This window comes from Choloepus didactylus, chromosome 5 (genome assembly GCF_015220235.1).
Source record: "Choloepus didactylus isolate mChoDid1 chromosome 5, mChoDid1.pri, whole genome shotgun sequence".
In the NCBI taxonomy this organism is placed as follows: Eukaryota; Metazoa; Chordata; class Mammalia; order Pilosa; family Megalonychidae; genus Choloepus; species Choloepus didactylus.
Genome location: NC_051311.1, coordinates 62,362,169 through 62,385,264, shown reverse-complemented (window position 1 = coordinate 62,385,264; position 23,096 = coordinate 62,362,169). Strand labels below are relative to the sequence as shown.

Below are 23,096 nucleotides of genomic sequence, written 5' to 3'. Positions count from 1 at the left end.
TAAATGAGTTGAGCACCTAAAGCAGTCTTTAATTAATACAATATGAAAATTCTAAGCATCATCATTCCCCATTAATTAGAACTAATTTGTTATTAATGACATTTGATCTATGAAAATTTCTCCTCATCAATCATTTTAAATTAAAAGTTATCCACACGGATTGTCACTTTTGGAAAAATGAAGATATCTTTTCTATTATTTACATGGATGCAATAAAACTGCATTTCTTCTGATTTTGTGATTTGCTTGGAATTTAATACATGCTTACATCTACTTTCCAAAAAAGATTCTCCTTTTCTAACAGCCATATTAATATGAGATTAGAACTTAATGCTCAAAACCTCCTCTCTCCCTATGACCCCTAGTACAGCTCACATGCCAGATATACTGGGTCTGTCTTTAAATGACCCATCAAACCGTAAATTAAAGACTTCTTATAGCTAGCACATTTCATATGAAAAGCTAAAAGCCAAATGAAGAAATCTTTAAAAAAACTTCTACTAAGTTGGTAAAATGAGAAGCTGTGCTAAATTTATGTTGCTTTGGAATGGGTCAGACACTAATTCAGATGGGAAAATAATTTAGGTTTAGTTGAAAGAAAACCATCACATTAAAAATAAGTAATCACACTACCATTGAATTAATGACTTGCCATAAAAATATACAATTACTTGACTACTGTTACTATGTGTACTTATGGCAATTGTATCTTTTCTTTCTCCTTGCCGCTGCAAGTGAAGGGCAAAGAAAGCAATGAGAAGACAGGTTAAAATGACAAAAATAATGGCCTATTTTTGAGATGTGCTGGTCAGAACATGAGTCCAGAAGATTGGCAGGAACTCACAAGAAGGTTCCTTCATACTTTCTCAGTTTCAAAGCTTGAAAATATAAATATTCTTCAGATTCTGCTCTGGTGATAAATGTGTTCAATAAGCCCATAAATCACATTTTACACACCCCTGATCTAAGTAATTCACAAAATACTGCTTCTACCTACTTAACAATTCACTATTAAGGATTAGCAGCATTTTCAGTTGAATAATAACTAACATTTCCAGGAACCCAAGTCTGTTTTACTTTCTAAATGCCAGCCACCCACCACCTTATTTTCCCTGAATGGCATTATGATTATACCATATAATATTTAAAGGCTAATACCCAACTTTCAAAGGAAAACTGACAAAAACCAAAAACTAAAAAGACAACTGACATTCTTGGCAAAATGCGTCTACTGGGATTTTAGAAGTGATTTGTATATATTCTGAAATTTTCCAAAAACATAAGTATACTACAGCTGGGGGGTGGTCCTTCCAGACTTCATGTCCTTTTGTTTATGAGCATCTTTTATCTGGAAGGGAGCCACATTAACAGGTCAAGGATCTAGGATTCATACAGCACTGTTTCCTTAGTTTACTACTGACAAGTTCATAAATTAAAAGAGGATGGCATCCCTTAGCAGGGTCCATTGGAGTGGGGAACGGGATAGAGAATGTGCTTCTGCACAGAAGGTAGCAGAAGTAATTTGTATAGCTTTCTCTCTGTATATTCCAAGCAGTTTGTTTCTAGCTTTCCCAGAGATTAATCATGCTGGGAAAACTGAAGATACTAAGCAAGCTATACTATCTAGCTTTCTTGTACAAATATGGCTGTTAATCACATAAAAATAATACTTTAGGGGGCTATGTTTATAAAGAATCCTTTTTTAGATACACAAGTTGAAATCTTTAATTAAAATATATGATGACTAGGATATACTTCAAAATAATCCGGAGGTGGGGGGAGGATAGAAGAAATAGTTTTGGCCCCAAATTGACAATTATTCAATCTGAGTGAGTTATATTGTTCTCTCTACTTGTGTTTATGTTTGAAATTCTCCATAATAAAATTCTATAAAATGAGTAAGTCATCAATTATCATCAGAAATTTAGTATTGTGATGGTTAATTTTTTGTGTTAACTTGGCTAGACTATGGTGTGCCTGATTGGTTGTACAAACATTAGTCTAAAAAAAAGAAAGAAAAAAATAAACGAAAGAAAGAAAAAAGAAAAACCACTAGTCTAGCTGTTGCTGTGAAAGTATTCTGTAGATATGATTACTATCCACAATGAGTTGCCTTTAAGTAAAGATTAACTTCTGTTAATGTGAATGGGTCTCATCCAATCAGATTGGTACATTAAGGGGTAGATGTAAAAAAGAGTTTGCATAAAGTGCTATTAGAATTTAGAGTACGAAGAGATTTCTTCTAGCCAGGGGTAGGGATAGGGATAGTTTGTTGTGGACATGTAGAGATGGGGAGGAGGCATTTAAAGCAAAGATAAAAAGGCACAGACTAGGTCCAGAGAATAGGGAGCATTGCCTTTTAGTCCTGATGAATGTGCCACCAGGAGTATTAGAAAGTAAGCCAAGACCACATCATGGAGGGTCCCGAGTGCCAAGCTGAGGCCAGATTTTATCCAGTAGACAAGAGGGAGACGGCTGGGATCTCTATGCACAGTGCACACAACCATGCTTAACAAAAATAACCCAGGTATGGTATGAAGAACTGGCTGGTGGGGGGGATAAACAGAATTAAAGCACAACAGCAGAAATGTCCAAGTCCTCAACAAGATAACAGCCAAGGGACTGATGTGACAGATTAAATGGAGATTTCACAGGCCATCTCAGTGGAATAGAAATGAAGGCAGCCAATAGAAAGTTCCAGCCTTGTGTGACCCTGCAGCAAGCTACAATGTCTTACTTTCATGAGAAAGAAACAAACAAAAAAACTGGATTTCTATGTCAATCTCTTAATTTCTAAATGCAAACAAAACACATGCTCCCATGTCTCTCAGTTAGGCCTTCTGGGACCCATTTACAACTGCACATTCTAATACATACATCTAATATACTGTATATACATTTATTTTGCTTATTTCAACCTACTCTGCTACAATGTAAGCTCTATAAGGGCAGCAATTGTGTGTTTTATTCACTGCCACAATTCCTGGGGCCCAGGAGAATACCTAGCACATAGTAGGGACTCAATCAGTATTTTTTAAATGAACACATGAATGAAGTCACAAGATAACCACAGCCTGCAGCTATGATTTTTAAGACCTCAATATAGTTTAAGCCTAGTCAGACAGCTGAGGGGATACTTAATATAATATCAATGGCAAAGTGGAACATAGGTGGGAAGGAACAGGTTTTTTGATTGATTGTTTTTAAATGGAAGATGCTAAGTTTGGTTTCAAATACACTAAATTTGAAGTTTTAGTGGATAAACCAAGTGACAATATACTATGGACAGCTGGAAAATTTGTGACTTAAAAGAAGTTACCTTGTAAATCACTTAACTCTGAGTCTGTTTCCTAATCTCTTAAAAAAAAAAAAAAAAAAGTGTGTGTGTGTGTGTACTATTACCTCACTCACATGAATGTTGAAGATTAAAAGCTGTACAAAGGTACTTGGCCCAGCACCTGACACAACAGGAACTCAGTGTAAAAAATATATAAGAGTTTGCCTAAATTATTTACAGATGACTAAAATCTTAAGAAAAACTTAAAAAATTTTACATCAATATTATAAAATTTAGTTTTATTCTATATTTTTAAGCAAAATTAAAAAAAAAAAACAACCTTCCTTGACTCATCATCTTGGGCCATGATTACGAATACTACTTGTTATATTACACTGCAAAATGCAATGGTTCTCTTAGGAACAATATGGTATATATACAAATGGCCAAAAAGTACATGAAAAGATAGTCAACATAATAGCCATCTTTTTTAACTTTACATAGATAGTAAAAAAAAAAATTAAACAGATAAAGGTGAGGTTAAATAGCAAGCATGCTCATTACCACCCAGCAGTCTATAAATTACACAAAGGCTAGCCTTAGGAGAGATCTTTTTTTTTTTTCAAGTGCTAAGTTGCCTTTAAAGCTTCCACGTCAGAAACCAAAGTAAAGACTGGCAAGATCAAAGTAAATGTCATAAAAAATATAATGGGAACACCATCGTTATAACCTAGCTTTTCCATGGTATTCTGCTGCAACCTTATAAAAAAATTTTTTTTAAGTTCACAAGAAAAATTAAGTCATAAATTATAGAAAATAACTATTACATCAGTTTAGAAATAAGTATATAAAAAAATATATAATAAATTTCAGCCCTACCCCACCACCAACACAATGTTTTAAAAAGCAGATTTATAAAGTCAAAGATAATATAGTTGCAGAAAAGGTGACAGAGAAGCAAAAGGAAATAGAGGAAAACAAGGAAATAATCACCAATAGTGAACAAGGAAATAATCAAAACAGAAATAAGATTTACATTTTCAAAGTTCAAACTGCATTTAAACACCTCAAAATATTTAGAAGTCAGACAGCTATCAAAAAAAATAGCTCAATATACAAACTTCACTGCTTTATTCTTTTATGACAATTGTGCATTTTGTTTACTTGTAACTAAAAACTTCCAAATGCATGTACATAAATTCACAGCATATTAGCTAATTAAACAGTACATTACTCTTAAATAGCTCATAAAAAATTAATCAAAAGCTTACTTTGTACAGTTTGGTTTCTTTGTTCACAGCTTGATTCAAAAGTAAAACCAACAGTATATTAAAAATAAATTATCTTCACAAAGAATTGCTTATTTTCTTAAGTATGATAATGGCATTGTGGTTATTTAAGAAAATGGCCATATTTTGTAGAGATGCATTAGGATATATGTAGAGTTTTAGTGACAATGTCTAGGATTTGCCCTAAAATATTTCAGAAGATGAAAAAAGAAAAATAGATGTGAGAAAAAATAGTGGTAATTACAGAATTTTAATCTAAGCGACAGGTATTCATTATACTAATCTCTAATTTTGTGTACACTTGAAAATTTGTTAAATCACTGACTTTTATTTCATTTCCAATTCCTATCATTTCTTTCTTTTTAGAAGAAAGTCTATATCTGACTAGACCCTACTTCTATGAAAAGATGACATTCACTGTCAAAAAACTATCAATGAATCAAAACATCTGGTTTAAAATCTGGAAACCTGGAATACAACTTTAAATGGCAGAGAAAAATTAACGACCTGCAAGATTCTTCAGATACCCCAGAGACATCAATAAGTCCACAACGAAAATCCAAATAAAATAATCTAGGAAAAAAAAGTTCAACAAATATTTTTTTTTACTTGTAGAAGGTGGGACCTTAAAAGATACCTGGTACTTAATTAAAACTTCGTGCTCTCAGGGAGTTACAGAATGACTTTCTTAGAGAATGAAAATCTTCCCTGATTAACTGCAGGCTTGGAGGCAAAGATAATGAGCTCTACATCTGGTGTATGTTGCATCCGCAGTCCCAGACAGACAGCATTGTCTTACTGCCTCCAGCATCTGTGGGGCAGGAGCTATAGCATGGAAGGGAGGCATGGGCAGGAGAGTGAGACCTAAGAATCCTCAACACAGAAGTAGATGACACCACCGTCCATGGGAGAGAAGCAAACAGAAAGCACCCTGGTGTTCCAAACGCAGACTCTACCTAATCACAGTAGGCTGGTAAGAAAGAAGAGAAGAAAAACAAACGAATCACAACCTCAGGGAAGACAACACCATCTAAACTTGAAACTTTCCAAGTAATAGGCAACATATAATTTTCCCATAAATAATACCAAAATATAGAAATACGAAACATGTATTTTAAAATGTCCTACCTCCTCTTCCAGGTTATATGCTTCTTTGCTGAGCCACCCACAGTGGCTAATGCAAAGCTCATCACAAAACAGATTCTCAATAAGTATTATCTAAGCTAAATTTAATATGGTATTATGGAATATCTATGCAGTGCTTTTGGTATTCATGTTTCCAATGTTCTTCTCTTCAAAAATCTTTCAGAACATTACTTCCTTTTTACATTTAAAATACAGTAGACCAGTTTTTACCCTAACAACTGACAAGTAAACTACAATGCCACTCAAGGAAGACAAAATTAAGCTAAATAAGTGTTTAATAATCACTGCCCACAGATGTTCTAATCAAGGCATATGTGAATCATTCACAGTAAGCAGTGACATTTCACATGGAAAATTTTCTTTTGGTACTCTTTATAGTGCATATAGGATATTATTACATTTGCACAGTGGTGTGTAAGAATTAATACCAAGTACAGAACCCACTCAGCAGATAAAGATTAAGAAAGAATGATCACAGAAAATGGGCATAAAGAGATCTTAGATCTATGGTCATCCCCTCTTTTTACACAACTGTCAACACAGTCCAAAGTCATGGAGCCAATTACTGAAAGACCCAGACACACCCCAGGCCAAGGCTCTTCTTCCTTTCCTTACCTGAATTGGCTAATTATGAGGGTTTATTTTCTTTCACAATTGATGTTTTTTTTATTGTGAACTTTAACATATATACATAACAGTGATAACTTTCCAAGTACGATTTCACAAGTACTTAGAAAGCAAATTTCAATGTATGTCATGGGTCACGGTTCCACAACTTCAGCCATTTCCATTACTGTAAAATATAACATACACAGAGAAAGGTATCATCTCACGACATACAGCTCAACAAGCAGCCATATAGGCAGTTTCAAAAACCATTATGGATTACAGTTCCACAGTTTCAGTTCTTTATTATGCAATACTAGGTATATACACAAAGGTGAAGATCTTCAAGGCACAATTCAATGAGCAGCTACAGAGAAAATCCCAAAGGATGCTATATAGACTATCGTTCCACCATGTACTTTACCTCCTTCCAGCCATTCCAACACCCCAGCATCCAAAAAACTCTGTAATTATTTCAGTATTCATAGACATTTGTTAAATTTTATCTTTTTTGTTGCTATACCTTCCTCTCAATCTCTTTCTCCAATTTTAGGGGTGTCTAGACAGCAAGCACCCTAACTTGTTCTAAATGAAAGGGACTGTTGACAGTATAGAGAAGGGGGCCACATCTGATAACTGATCTTAAAGAGGCTGTTGTCTCTGGGTTTGGGAACTTGTCTGGTATAGGAACACTCTGGTGGATTTAAGTTTCTAAAAGATAAAACTTAGTGTGTGCATTTTTCACACAATCTCAGGTAGGGACCTAGGTATCTGGGGACGGCTTTTGGTAAGGGCATGGCATACTGCGGCCATCTGGGATGTCTAGCTGGAGCATGCAAGAAAGAAACCTCCAGGATAACCTCTCAACTCTGGTATCCCTCAGCCACTATAACCTCAGCTTGTTACATTTCTTTTTTCCCCCTTTTGGTCAAGTAGGCCTTTTCAATTCCTTGCTGCAAGGGCCAGGCTCATTCCTGGAATCATGTTCCATGTTGCCAGGGAGATCTATTCCCCTGGGAGTCATGTCCTTCGTGGGGAGGAGGTTAATAAATTTATCTGCTGAGTTGGGCTTAGAGAGAGAAAGGCCACATCTGAGCAACAAAAGAGGTTCCCTGGAGATGCCTCTTAGGTATAATTATAGGAGGGCTCAGCCTCCTATCTACAACCCTAAATTTCACAAGAGCAAGTCTCAAGTTGAGGGCTTCATTTATTAAGTAGTAGTTTCCTAACTTCACTTTATACTCTATCCAAAGAAAAATGGTCAGTTTCTTACATTATCTTCATTTAGTTGTATAATCATCATTACTCTCAACTTTAAACAATTATCATAACATAAAACCTCCCAGAGCTCTTACCAGCTGCTAATTATTCATCCCTAGTATTAGTGTAGAGTTGGTAAGATATTTCTATTAAATATAGTCATTAATATACACAATGGATAGCTTCTCCATACCACTCTGTTGTTAACCCTCTGCACCAGTGTTATACCTTGTAAGTATATCATGGTAATGCTTATTTAGGTTTGTGGTGCTATTCTGTGGGTTAAACACCTTTAAACAACCATTTACGAACATTTTCACCTTCGATGCTTCACTGATACTTATAATACTATTAATGAGCCATTGTCACACCTGACCATTCCCATGCCATTAATATCACCCTCATTATCATATCTGTACATATTAGATTATAGTTCCCCATTCACTAGCTTCTGACTATCTCTAGGTCCCCTATATTTTACATTATAAGACCCTTATTTTACATTTTTCACAGAGTTTACATTAGTGGTAACATACAATACCTCTCCTTTTGTGTCTGGCTTATTTCATTCAACATTTTGTCTTCAAGGTTCATCCATGATGTCATATGTTTCATAACCTCGTTCCTTCTTACTGCTGGAATGCAGTATTCCATTGTGTGCATACACCACATTTTGTTTATCCACTCATCTATTGAAGGACATTTGGATTGTTTCTCTCTCCTGGCAATTGTGAACAATACCACTATGAACATCAGTGTGCTGTTCTGTTCTGTTCTGTATCTGTTCGTGTCACTGCATTCAGATCTTCTGGGTAAATAATGAGAAGTGGAATTGCTGGATAGTGGGGTAATATCTAGTTTTCTGAGGAACCACCAAACTGTCTTCCAGAGTGGCTGTACCGTTATCCAGTCCCACCAACAATGAGTAAGAGTTCCATTTTCTCCACATTCTCTCCAGCATTTGTAGTTTCCTTTTTGTTTAATGGCAGCCATTCTTACTGGTGTAAGATAATATCTCATTGTGGTCTTGACTTGCATCTACCTAATAGCCAGTGAAGATGAACTTTTCTTCATGTGTTTTTTAGCCATTTGTATTTCCTCTTCAGAGAAATGTCTTTTCATATCTTTCGCCCATTTTATAATTAGGCTATCATGTTTCTACTACTGTCATTAGTTGTAGGATTCCTTCATATATACAAGATATCAGTCTCTTATCAGATACATGGTATGATGGTTAGTTCATGTGTCAATCTGGCCATGTGATGGTGCCCAGGTGTCTGGTCAAGCAAGCACTGGCCTAACTTCTACTGCAAGGACATTTGTGACTGGTTAATAAACCAGAAGTCTGGTTTATTAAATTTTCAGTCAAATCTTTGCAGCTGTGACTGATTACAGCAACAAAGGGCATGGCTTCCACAATGAGAATTCAATCAACTGGATTTAATCCAATCAGCTGAAGACTTTTAGCAAGACAGACAGAGGATCTTCACCTCTTCTTCAGTTAGCCAGCGAAGCATTTCCTCAGGAGTTCATCGGAGTTGCCAGTTCGCTGCCTGAGGAGTTCACTGAATACCTTCACTGGAGTTGCCAGTTTGCTGCCCGCCGTACGGAATTTGGACTCGTGCATCCCCACAGTTGCATGAGACACTTTTATAAAATCTTTTATTTAGATATCTCCTCCTATTGATTCTGTTTCCCTAGAGAACCCTAACTTGTAAACAGTTTCCAAATATTTCTCCCCACTCAGTTGACTGCCTCATTATCTTTTTGACAAATTCCTTTGAGGTTCAAAAGCTTTTAATTTTGAGGAGTTCCCATTTATCCATTTTTTCTTTCATTGCTTTGGCTTTGGGTGTAAGGTCTAAGAAGTGACCTCCTAATACTAGGTCTTGAAGATGTTTCCCTACATTATCTTCTTTTATAGTATTGTCTTATATTGAGGTCTTCAATCCATTTTGAGTTAATTTTTGTATACAGTGTGAGGTAGGGGTCCTCTTTTGTTCTTTGGATATGGATATCCAGTTTTCCCAGCCCCATTTGTTGAAGAGACTGTTCTATACCAGTTCTGTGGATTTGTGGGGCTTATCAAAATCAATTGACCATAGATCTGGGGGCCTATTTTGGAATTTTCAACTTGATTCTAGTGATCAATATGTCTATTGTCGTGCCAATACAATGCTGTTTTGACTACTGTGGCTTTATAGTAGGCTTCAAAATCAAAGTGTTAGCCCTCCCACTTCGTTTTTCTTTTTTAGAATGTTTTTACCAATTTGAGGCATCTTTCCCTTCCAAATAAATTTGATAACTAACTTTTCCAAGTCTGCAAAGTAGGTTGTTGAAATTTTGATTGCAATTGCTTTGACTCTGTAGTTCAGTTTCTGTAGGATTGAAATCTTAATGACAATTAGCCTTCCTATCCATGAACACGGAATACCATTCCATCTCTTTAGGTCCCCTTTTATTTCTTTTAGTAAAGTTATGTAATTTTCTGTGTAGAGGTCTTTTACATCCTTAGTTCAGTTTATTCCTAGGTACTTGATTTTTTTAGTTGCTATTGAGAATGGAATCTTTTTCTTGGGTGTCTACCCAGTTAGCTCATCTCTAGTATATAGGAACATAACTGACTTACGTGCATTAATCTCATATCCCACCACTTTGCTTAACATGTTTATTAGTTCATGTAGCTGTGCCGTTGATTTCTCAGGGTTTTCCAAACATAATACCAAATTATCTCCAAATAATGACAGTTTTACTTATTTCTTTCTGATCTGGATGCCTTTTATTTCTTTGTTTTGCCAGATTGCTCTGGCTAGAACTCTAGCACAATGTTGAATAATGATGGTGACAATGGGCATCTTTGTCTCATTTGTGATCTTAGAGGGAAGGCTTTCAGTCTCTCACCACCAAGTACTATGCTAGCTATGGGTTTTTCATATATGAACCTGAACATATCGAGGAAGTTTCCTTCAATTCCTACCTCCTGAAGTGCTTTTATCAAAAAAGGAAGCTGAATTCTGTCAAATGCTTTTCAGCATCTACTGAGATGATCATTTGATTTTTCCCTTTTGATTTGTTAATGTATTGTATTACATCGACTGATTTTCTTATATCGAACCACCTGTGCATGCCTGGAATGAACCACACTTGGTCACGGTGTATGATTTTTTAATGTGTCTTTGGATTCAATTTGCAAATATTTTATTCAGAATTTTCGCATCTATATTCATTAGGGATATTGGCCTGTAGTTTTCCTTTCTTGTAGCATCTTTATCTAGTTTTGGTATTAGAGTGATGATGGCTTCATAAAATGAGTTAGGTAGTGTTCCATTTTCTTCAATTTTTTGAAAGAGTTTAAGTAGGATTGGTGCCATTTCTTTTTGGAGTTTGGCAGAATTCCCCTGTGAACCCATCTGGCCCTGGGCTTTTATTTGTAGGAGACTTTTTGATGACTGATTGGATCTCTTTGCTTGTAGATTGGTTTGTTGAGGTCTTCTATTTCTTCTCTGGGAAGTCTAGGTTATTCATGTATTTCCAGGAAATTATCCATTTCCTCTAAATTATCTAGTTTGTTGACATACAATTGTTCACAGTATCCTCCTACGATTTTTTAAATTTCTTTGGGATCCACAGTAATGTCCCCTCTCTCATTTATTATTTTATTTGGGTCTTCTCTTTTTTTCCTTTTCGTCAGTCTAGCTAAGGGCTTGTCAATCTTGTTGATCTTCTCAAAGAACCAACTTTTGGTTTTATTTATTGTCTCTACTGCTTTTTTGTTCTCCGTATCATTTATTTCTGCTTTAATCTTTGTTATTTCTTTTCTTCTACTTGCTTTAGGATTAGTTTGCTGTTCATTTTCCAGCTTCTTTAGTTGTTTCATTAGTTCTTTGGTTTTAGCTTTCCTTCCTTTTTTAATGTATGCATTTAGAGCTATAAATATCTCCCTCAATACTGCCTTCACTGCATCCCGTAAGTTCTGACATGTTGTGTTCTCATTTTCATCCGCCTCTAATACTTCACAATTTCTCTTGCAATTTCTTCTTTCACCCACTGCTTGTTTAGAAGTGTGTTGTTTAACCTCCAGTTATTTGTCAATGTTCTAGATCTCTGACGGTTACTGAATTCTAGTTGTATTCCACTTTGGTCAAAATGTGCTTTGAATAATATCAATCTTTTTAAATTTATTGAGGCTTGTTTTATGCCCCAGTATATGATCTATCCTGGAGAAAGTTCCATGAGCACTAGAGAAGAATGTACATCCTGGTAATTTGGGATGTAATGTTCTATATATGTCTGTTAAGACTATTTCATTTATCACATCATTTAGGGTCTCAGTTTCCTTATTGGTCCTCTGTCTGGTTGATCTACCTATAGGAAATAGTGATGTATTCAAGTCTCCCACAATTATTGTGGAAACATCTATTGCTTCCTTCAGTTTTGTTAATGATTGGGTACATAAACATTTATGATTATTTGTTCTTGGTGAACTGTCCCTTTTATGAGTTTATAGTGTCCTTCTTTGTCTCTTATGACATCCTTGCATTTAAAGTCTATTTTATCTGAAATTAGTATGGCAATCCCTGTTTCTTTTGGCTATAGCTTGCATGGAATATTTTTTTCCATTCTTTCACTTTCAATTTCTTTGTGTCGCTGGGTCTAAGATGAGTCTCTTTTAAACAAATATTGATGGCTCATATTTTTAAATCCATTCTGCCACTCTATATATTTTAATTGGGGAGTTTAACCCATTCACATTCAATGTTATTACTCTGAAGGCAGTTCTTGAATCAGCCATATTATCCTTTGGTTTTTATTTGTCAAATGCATTTTTCCCCTCTCTCTTTTTATTTCCGTTAACGTACCTGTCCTGGTTTGCTAATGCTGCTGGAATGCAAAATACCAGAAATGGATCAGCTTTTATAAAAGGGGGTTTATATGGTTACACAGTTACAGTCTTAAGGCCATAAAGTGTCCATCAACAAAGGGTACCTTCACTGGAGAAAGGCCATTAGCATCCGGAAAACCTCTGTTAGCTGGGAAGGCACACTGCTGAAGTCTGCTTGCACCCAGGTTGCATTTCAAAATGATGTTCTCCAAAGCATCTGCATCAGCTTCCAATGGCCATTTTCAAAATGTCTGTCACAGCTCCAGCTCACTATGAGCTCCTTCTGTCTGAGCTTATATAGTGCTCCAGTTAAACTAAACAAGGCCCATGCTGAATGGGTGGGGCCACACCTCCATAGAAATTATCCAATCAGAGTTATCACAGCTGAGTGGGTCACATCTCCATGGACACTGAACCAATAGGTTCCAACCCAATCCACACTAATACGTCTGCCTCCACAAGAATGCGTTAAAGAATATGGCTTTTTCTGGGGCACATAAATAAACAAACCAGCACAGTACCCTTACTAAAACTCTTCAGTTCTGTGTCCTTCTCCAGACCTCAGTCAGTAGAGCTCCCCTTAGTATTTCTTGTAGGGCAAGTCTCTTGTTAGCAAATACTCTCAGTATTTATTTGTCTGTCAAAATTTTAAGCTCTCCCTCAATTCTGAAGGAGAGCTTTGCTGGATAAAGAATTCTTGGCTGGCCATTTTTCTCTTGCAGAATTTTAAATATGTCATACCACTGCCTTCGGCCTCATGGTGCCCAATGAGTAATTAGTACTTAGTCTTATGTGGTTTCCCTTCTATGTGGTGAATCGCTTCTCTCTTGCTGCTTTCACAACTGTCTCCTCTTCAGCATTTGACAATCTGATCAGAACATGTCTCGAGTGGGTTTATCCGGATTTATTCTATTTGGAGTTTGTTGGGCATCTTTGAATTGCATACTTATGTTGTTTAAAAGCATTGGGAAATTTTCTCCAACAATTTCTTTGAATACTCTTCCTAGTCCTTTATTCTTCTATTCCCTTTCTGTAGCTACAATGATTCTTATATTTGTGTGCTTCATGCTGCCATCATTTCCCTAAGATCCACTTCAAATTTTTCAATTTTTTCTCCATTTGTTCCTTTGTGCTTTCACTTTCCATTACTCTATCTTCGAGTTTGTTAATTTGTCCCTCTACCTCTTCAAATTTGGTGTTATGTGTCTCACAAATCTTTTTAATTTGGTCAACCATATCTTTTATTTCCATAAGGTCTGTTATTTTTTAATTTACTCTTGAAAATTCTTCTTTATGCTCTTCTAGGGCCTTCTTCATGTCCTTTATATCCTGTGCCATGATACTGATTTTTGTGAGTACTTCTTTGATTAATTGCTTCAAGTTCTGTGTCTCCTCTGGTTTTTTAATTTGGGCATTTGGGTTATCCATATCTTCTGGTTTCTTCATATGCTTTATAAATTTCTGTTGTTTTTCGCCTCTTGGCATTTGCTTATCTTGACAGGGTTCTTTTAGGATATGCAGACTTATTTGAACATTTATCTATAATTTAACAGAGCTAGTTTGGTTGAGTGCACTTTCCCTGACCTACCAGCAAATGGCACTCCTGAGCCACCTCTTATTCTCAAGCCAGTCTCCCTAACTTCGTCTACGTACCAAGTGGGGGCCCAAACCATGTGGAGGTCCAATCACTGCGCTACTTTTCCAAGTGCACTGGGGACTGCCAGCCCTGTGGGTGGGTGGTGTGCCCTGTGCAGGCTGGCAGGGAGTCCGCTCCAGGACACAGTGGTCCCAGCCATTTCTGAGGCTGCAGGTGGAGTACGCTGGGGCTTCAGAGCTGTGAGTCTCACCTTCCAGCTCAGATTCCCCATTGTCCCTCTCTGCCAGGTGCCCATGACTCTCTGGGTTTGGGGGAGAGCTCCTGGCACTTCTGCCTCTAGGCTGTGCACACAGTGGGCTTCCATGGAGGAAGAGTGGATGCTGTCACAAGCCTGCTGAATCCCAAATTCCCTCAAGGAAGCTCTCAGCCACAGTGCTGTGAAGGGTTGTCTCCCAGCCAGTTGCTGCACGGGGCATGGAAAGCTACCCCGTTCTGTGATTGTCTGCCTGCTGGGGCTCTTGGCCGCAGGTTTGTGAAGGGTTATCATGTACACCAGGTACTAAGGAGGGTACCCAGGGTGTGGATGACTACTCCCCTTCCACCGTCAGCTGGCTTCTACCGCCCGTTCCCCGGTGGCATTCCGGGGCAAACACTCACCCATTTCTAAACACAGCCTCTTGGTTTTTCCGAATACTCACTGTGGGTATAGAAGTCCATGCCCACCTGGTGGAACCCTGGAACTGCAGTTCCGGAGCAGTTTCTGTCCTTTATCTAGTGTTTTTCATGGGGGAGAATTTTGCTCTGTCTCTCTTAATCCACCATCTTCGAGAGCCCCTAATTATGAGTTTTTAAATCTTCGTTCAATAGAATGCTAAATTAAAGCACGGTCCACCACGAAGAGAACTGTTTTAAAATAAATGATTGCCTTTTATTTAACTGAGCCCAGTTGTTTCCGGTATCCATTTGGAAGACTTATTAGAGGCAGTAGTTTGATGGAAATTTAATAAAGGCCTGGATAAACTGTTAAAAAAAAAAAAAAGCATTCAAAACTAATCTAAAGTTGTATGGAAAACCGTAGTGTCATCTTGATTGAAATTCTGTCTCAAAACTATTTAAAAGGATAGTAAATAAGCAAAAATCCTACTTGATAATATGTACAAGTATTTTTTATAAGCTGCCTTTATTAATTATCTTTGTGAATAATTAGGATGAAAGCACTGGAATGAAAACTCTCAACAGTAACTGGAATGTTGCTCTTTTAAGAAGTCCATAGTGAGGCCAGGCAAAAGAAATTTTAAAATGGAAAAAGATGTTTGCTTTTAAAGAAACATCCTACCATAAGAAAATAAGCCCAATATGATGAGAAAACCTTGTAAAGTACCAAGAGTCATGCAATGTGAGGTAAAAGTAGACTGTAAACTAGGTGTGCAATGTGACACCAAGAGGGATCAGAGCTATTTTAAGCATCATGCTAGTAAGTGAACAGGTGATAGAGCTCAAAGAGGAAGCTTTCTTGCCATGCTAGGAAGACTGCCAGCTCAAGAGCAACAGAAATGAGTAAGAGAACAAGAAAGGGGTTGCCATGTACAATTATTAAGACAGTGATGGGGAGCTAGCCCAATAACTTAACAAGTAAGCTGAGGTTTGAGATTTAACTATGCATAAACAAGAAGAGAGTAAAAGCTGTACTGTTACAAAGTATAGAAAGGACATTTTTAAAATCAAGTTTCCCTGGGACTGCTTCCTGAATAATTAAACAACGTGAGGGAAAAAAATCGAAATACTTCTGCAGAGAAAACAAATCTAGATATAACACATAACAGTGGGTACATATATAGTAAGAAAGATTGGCAATGAAAAGGTGACAAAACTATTGGGTTTCCCTTTTTCATGTTTATGCCATGATGACAATTAAGAATGACGGGCTCAAGTGCCAATAAGAGACACACTGTTTGCTCGTGCTGTACTCAGAAGGGAGGGTAGAGTTTTGAGAGTCCCTTTTGAAAGACCTGAGAGGGCCTAGCAACACAACTAAAATAACCTCACCACAGCAGGTGAAGTATTGATTTTGGACCTTTAAATTGTCTTTTAAAACATGAGTGGGCCCTGAGGAGCTGGAGGAAAATGCAGAGGTGTTGGGCTTCCTCAACTGGATTGCTGTTGATGTTCTCACAAACATTGAGGACTGGCAATATGATGACTGAGCCCTCTATCACGGGACTTGCCCTTATGAAGCTCCTTACTGCAAAGGAGAGGCTAAACCTGCTTATAATTGTGCCTAAGAGTCTCCCCCTGAGGACCTCTTTGTTGCTCAGATGTGGCCCCCTCTCTCTAGCTAAGCCAACTTGGCAGGTGAAGTCACTGCCTCCCCCCACCCCCTGCAAAGTGCGATTTGACTCCCAGGGGTATAAATCCCCCCGGCAATGCGGGATATGACTCCAGGGGATGAATCTGGACCCAACATTGTGGGATTGAGAACATCTTGTTGACCAAAAGGGGGATGCAAAATGAAACTTCCAAATGGAGCTGAGAGGTCACTCTGATGGGCATTCTTATGCACTATATAGATAACCCTTTTCAGGTTTTAATGCATTGGAATAGCTAGAAGTAAATATCTGAAACTATCAAACTGCAACCCAGTAGCCTTGACTCTTGAATAATGGGGACAAAAAACTAAATGAAAAATACAGTGGGGGGGGGTATTTTGGGTTTTCTTCTTTACTTTCATTTTTTATTCTTATTTTCAATTTTTCTGGTACAAGGAAAATGTTCCAAAAATAGATTGGGGTGATGAATGCACAACTGTATGATGGTACTGTGGACAACTGATTGTACACTTTGGATGACTGTATGGTATGTAAATATATCTCAATAAAATTGAATTTAAAAAAAAAAAAAAACATGAGTGGGGCCTAAATCAGATTTTTCCACTGCAGATACTAACATAGTTTATGTATTTTATATAGAAATGTTTACTAAATATGCCATTACTTACACACAGACACACAGATATAAACTATAAATTCCCTTCTCCATGTAATATATGGAGAACTTCTTTCTTTTTTATCAGTACAGACAGATCTAAGCTCCCTCCCCTCTTTTTTAAATGCCTGCATAATACAGATGTACCATACACAGATAAGATAGGTTGTTGCCAGTTTTTTGCTATTAGAATGTTACAATGACTATCCTGGTTCACTTCTCTTTGGTGTATTTTTTCAAATATGCTTGAAATTCCTAGAAGTAGAACTTCTGGGTCCAAAGGATATATACCTAATTTTGATATAAAGTGCCTAAAAGTCCTTCAAAAGCTTGTATCCAGTTACTTCTAATCACCATTATTTGAGACAACCTGTTTTCCTCATACTCACCAAAATTAAAGCTTTTGAAGGAAAAGCAAAGTTCATCTTTAAACACTACTCCAATTGCCACCTCTACCTCAAATTTCCCAGTACTTTTTCTCTCAAACTCTACATCAAGTCAACTGTGGTCCTGGCTTGGTCACCCCGGGAGGAAAATCAATACTTTTCACAAGGATCCACTCTACCGACCTTTATTCCTGACTCTCTAACAAAACCTGCCTGTGGAGATGGCACTTCAGGATTCATTAACCAAACAGGCTAAGAAGTACTTTTGTTACCTATCTCAAAGACAAGGCTGGCCAATTAAATCTCACTTAACACAAATGTCAGCTCCAGAACCAGGGCATAAAAAAGCAAAAATAAGAAAAAAGGTTAGTCGGACATGGCACCACTTAACCAAAGACAGAAGTGGTATCCTAATACATCTCTAAATACTTATATAAGTATTTGTACTTCTATGCTCCAAATAGGATGTGGGATTGGATTATTTTTTATTCCTTAGGTCAACTTGATAGCTTAAGTAGCTCCTTACATCAAAACACTTTTGCTATTACACCATACAAAATAGTGAACTCTCACATGACAATTATATAGATTTTAGACCCTCAACAAGAGAACATTTTAAGAAATACACTACTCTCCAATTTACCAAGAACCATACAGAATTTACCCACTTTACCAAGAACCAGACAGAATTTACCCTTGACCACTTAAAGCAAAAGAGATCTCCTAGAAGACAATTCAAACATATGGAGTGACATTTACCTTCAATATATCTAAGTCACATTCTTATATATTATTTGATTTTCCAGTTTTAAATATTATCAAATTACTTTCTCACTATGACTATCAGGTTTTCACCTCACCCTACAATCCCACTCCCTATCTTCGGAATATAGTTATAGTACCACTGTTGGTCAAATTAATGTTCAGAGATGACATTATTATGATCATGTAAATATCATTCACTGCTGCCCATATAGTATTACATGACTAATTTTTTTAATTTTCAGTATGTTTTTCTCAAGGATATAATCACTGCCTTAGAAAACTATGCAAACAAAAAACCCATGTATCTATCATTAATTTGTTCTTCAACTTCTGATAGAACTGTCTCAACATGTTTAAACACATCAAGTAGAATACTGTATTTGAATGTTTTCCCTACCTAATTTACCTTTCTCACTCTTTTGCTTGGTCAGGTGGCATACACTTCCTAAGCACATGCTGGCTGAATGGTAAAGGAAAGTGGCCCACACATGTGCTAGTGAACAGAAGGAAGCCAAACAGGGACCAATAACTGACTGCAATCTGCCCAGGAATAATTAAGAAATAATTTTTCTGTTAAAAAAGAACCACTAACATCACTTTAAAAAAAATGGAAAGCACTCACTATATCAGCATTATCAAGAAGGTAAGATTGAAGTCTGAAAAGTCACATGCTGGAGATGGACAGAGGACAGCAAAGAATTCCTAGCACCCAACTCCAACTAGCCCTCTGCTGCTCAGCTTCACAAAGTTACTCAGTCTCAGAGCTCCCCTTCCCCAGAAGAACAGGGCTTCTTTCCAAGAATGGAGATTTCATAATAAAATAAGTCCTGAATTCTAGTAGTTAGGAGACAAGGCTCATTAGTTTGAATCTCAGCTTGATCATTTACTTGCTATGTGGTCTCGGGTAGGTTATTTAATCTTTCTATGCCTTAGTTTCCTCAATGTAAAAAGGGAGTAATAGTGACTGTATCACAGAATTAAGGAAAGGCTCAGTATTTGCTGTTAGCATTACTATATTACAAAGCTGAAATGACATCTCTTCCATCTTGAGAAAAGTTACAGACATAACCTTTTACCTTTACTATGCTTAAGACCTTATTATACTGATATTGACAATTGCTAACGAAAGGATTATTGATCTATTACTTGTTCCAAAGATGGCACTCAATCCAACTTCCATTCAGGTGCAGCCATTTCCCATTTTTAAAATTCCTACTCTCCCTTTTTGTTCACAAATTATCAACAGCAGTAGCTAGACCTTATTGAGCACTTAAATATGTGTCTAAACCTTTATACATACTGTACTGACTCACTGTCCTCATAATAACCCTAGGAGAGAAGTTATTATTACAAAGACAGGTTAAGTAAACTGCACAGGGTCACCCAGCCAGGCAATTGTAGAGCCAGGATTTGAACCCAGGCAGACTAGTTCAAGTCTGTGCTCTTACTATCCTATACCATCAGAGAAGTTTTGGAGGGGCGTGTAGCACATTCAGACTTGTTTTGCTTTAGGAAGATTAACTCCAGAGAGACTGCAGAGCACAAACCACACAAGGGGATAGTGGGAGGGAGGCCAGTAGGGGCCTGGTACAGAAAAGCAGGGAAGAGCTAACAGGCAGCAGAAGGGCTAGAGAAGAAGCGACATTACATGAGATTTCTATGAACTAAAAGAACTTGATGCCTAATTGTATGTGAGGGGAGGGAGGAGTCAGGAATACCTGGTGTTTCCAATTTGGTAGATGAGGAAGAGGATGACACTGTTCTAACAAAAATAAATAGGCAGGCAGGAGGAGGAGATTTGGAGGGAAAAAAAAAGAGCAACATGGAGCATATTAAGTTTAAGGTGACTGAAGACCAAATAACTGTCTAATACACAACATTCAGTAATAGTCACACATTTTTATCTACAGCTACTTCTTTAAAACTATATAATAGGGGAATTGAGTACATAACAGGTTCTAATAAATGATGAGTGAATGAAAATACAACTTCAGATTTGTACTAGTCTAAGGAATTATTTAATAACTAACAGATCCCCCTCAAAAAACCCCTTTGCCACTGATGAGTTAGGGAGGTTTTATGGTATAGTGAAAGGTTTGGGCTTTGGGCAAACTTTGGTTTGAGGTCCAGCTCCTCAAATTTATCTTCCTGAGTAAGTAGTCTAAGTCTTAGCTTCTTGTTAGAAATGCAGAAACTGGGACCCTTCCAAAATAATAGAATCAGAATCTACATTGTAACAAGATTCCCCTAGTGATTAGTATAGGCACATTCAAGTTTGAGAAGCACCAGCCTAGGGCAAGTGAAATATTCTTTAAGCCTTTTTTTTTTTTCGCCCCATTTAAAAAACTGGGGATAATCTATTTACCCCACAGGGTGCCAAGTATTTACCAAACCTCCACTAAGAGAGGTGTCTTAAGTATGTTACTTCATTTAATCTTTTCAAAAACCCTATTGTACAGGTACTTATTCCACTATTAAGAAGAAGAAACTGAGAGGCTGAGATACTTTCCAAGGCAAAACTGTAGGTATATAGTAGAACTACTACTCCTTGTCTCTCCAGTTCATATCCTGCTTCCCTTAACCTCCATAATACACTTGCAAAGTACAGTGAAAGGTACAAAACATGTCTGTGAGAAGAGAAGGAATTCTCCTACTTACAGAAAATCTAAACAAGAGTTGAAAATAAGGTTAAGCATCAATCAACATAATTAATTAGAAATCTATAGACATACAAGTTTAAATGACTTGGCTGTGCTTATCCTTAATTGGTTTTCAGATGAGAATGTGGCATTAAATTAATAGTATTTACCTCAACAGTTGTCCTAAAATATCAACTCAACTAGCAAAAAATAATATTGGTAAATAGGGTAGGTGAAAATTTTCAATTTGACACAAATGTGTTATTTGGCTATATTATAGGCTCCCTACATATAGAAATCCAGGCAAGGAAAGTCCTCAGTGTATGTGGCCAACTACAGGATACATTTCACATAAGCCTGAAATTCCAAGTTTTTTTAAAGTAATTTTTTGTGAAAATATTCCAGAACATATATAAAACCAACACTTAAAACCACAAGTTCTAACAGTTAACCAAGTACCAGTTTCAAATAAATCTTAACCTATGTGAATCACTGTGTTAGTAATTGTCAACATTTCACTCAAACCTACAGTATAACTGGCACAGTACATTCATGACACTTATTCCTCTCTACCTTTCTAGCTACACTGGTCTCCTTTCATTTCCTGAGACACAACAATCTCTCTTCTTCCTCAAGGCCTTTGAAACAGCTATTTCTTCTTCCTAGCCCTGAACTGTTACTACAAATAGCTTGTGTCATCTTATCCTTTATGGTGTGTCTTAAATGTCATTTCTCAGAGACCTTTCTGATCCCCTGAAGAACACGTCCCCACATACCCCTCAGGTATTCTCTACCTCAGCCTACTGTCTGTTTCCTTGTAGGTCTTACCAAAAGTACCATCTTGTCTGTTACATCCTCCCCACCTCAATAAAATTCAAGTCCCAAGAGGGCAGGAAACTTACATGACTTGTTCTTTATTTCGTTCCTGGAATTTAGCCCAGTGCCTGGCATACAGTGGTATTCAACAAATACTGGTTAAATTAATAATGTGAATGGGAGTCAGGCACTTTAGTTCTAGATGATGGAATCTAGAAATAAACACTGTGCCTGCCCTCAGAAAGCTCAAAGTCTAGTGGGAAGATGGACAAGAAAACAATTACAAAACAGTAAAATAAATGATACAGTAAGAGTTACCTAGAGGGTTCTAAGGAAACACACACTGAAGGTGCTCCTATTCATGAGGGTGGGAAAGGCAAAGGGTGTCTTCAGGAGGTGGTGATGCCAGCTGACACTGAGGAAAGATTAGCCTTTTATTTATACATGCCCTACAATGAAGTTTTCTCCAAGCATATGAAATAAGATGGCCTTCAGAGTTCAATTCTGAGATCAACACACATTGACTGAGTGGAGAGTGGTGCAAGTCATCTGAAAGAGAAAGCTTGGTGTCCCATGTAGCAAGATTCAAGTGTAGCTGGATTGAATGCATACATACATGTATAGAAACAGAGTATGTAACAGAAGGTTTGAACAACCAGCAAGAAGTGGCAGAAACATCTTGCAGGCTTGCAGAAAACTGTGAAAAGGATTTCAGTAACAGGCAAGTGCAAAATCAAGAAAAAGGCTTCTTAAAAACTGTAGGATCTCGTGGCATCCTGGCCGCCCCACGCCCCTCAACCCCTCATTAGTTTGGCGAGGAGTGGCCAGTGTTCCCAGGGCAGATCCCTGGTCTCAGTTCCAGAAGGAGCAGAATGGCCCTTGTGCACATGCTAGGAGCATGTACATCTGACCCAATCTATCTGGTGGTGGCCTGAGGACCTCACCGTCCCAGAACTTGCCCTGTAAGTAGAAGGCAGCTCAGAGTTCTCCTACAGAACACTGCAAGAGCAGTCAAGTGGCTGCTTGGGGCACTGCTGGCTGGGACAAACAGTGGAGTGCTCAGGACCGGAGGAAACCGTTTCCTAGGAAAAAGGGACATTTGTATCTGTGTAAACCAGAGAATTCCTAAAGCCACATGCACATGCCCTACCCAAGTCCTTGCACAGAAAGGGTCAGGGAGGCCCCTACACTTTGGCCTGAGCTATTCTCATACAATCCACTGTATGGCTAAATCCCTGGAGAACACTTGCACAGGTCAATCTGCAAAGATTGGAAAAGGTGTTTTCTTTTTTTCCTCTTTTTTATTAGCTCCTAGCATTCAAGGAAAACGAGGTCATAACACAAGCCGATACAGACTTAAGGAACAGACGCCATAGTCTGAATTTCAGCAATCACACATCAAAATATCAAAATGTCCAAGTTTCAACAGAAGGTTTAAAAAAAACAGGAAG

The 23,096-nt window shown here is 37.4% G+C and overlaps 1 protein-coding gene across 3 annotated transcripts in view; it reads right to left on the bottom strand.

Moving 5' to 3' along the window:
- Positions 1–23,096, bottom strand: part of UBE2H (ubiquitin conjugating enzyme E2 H) — a 123,705-nt gene that overhangs the window by 63,129 nt on the left and 37,480 nt on the right. The gene's annotated exons all lie outside the window — the stretch shown is intronic.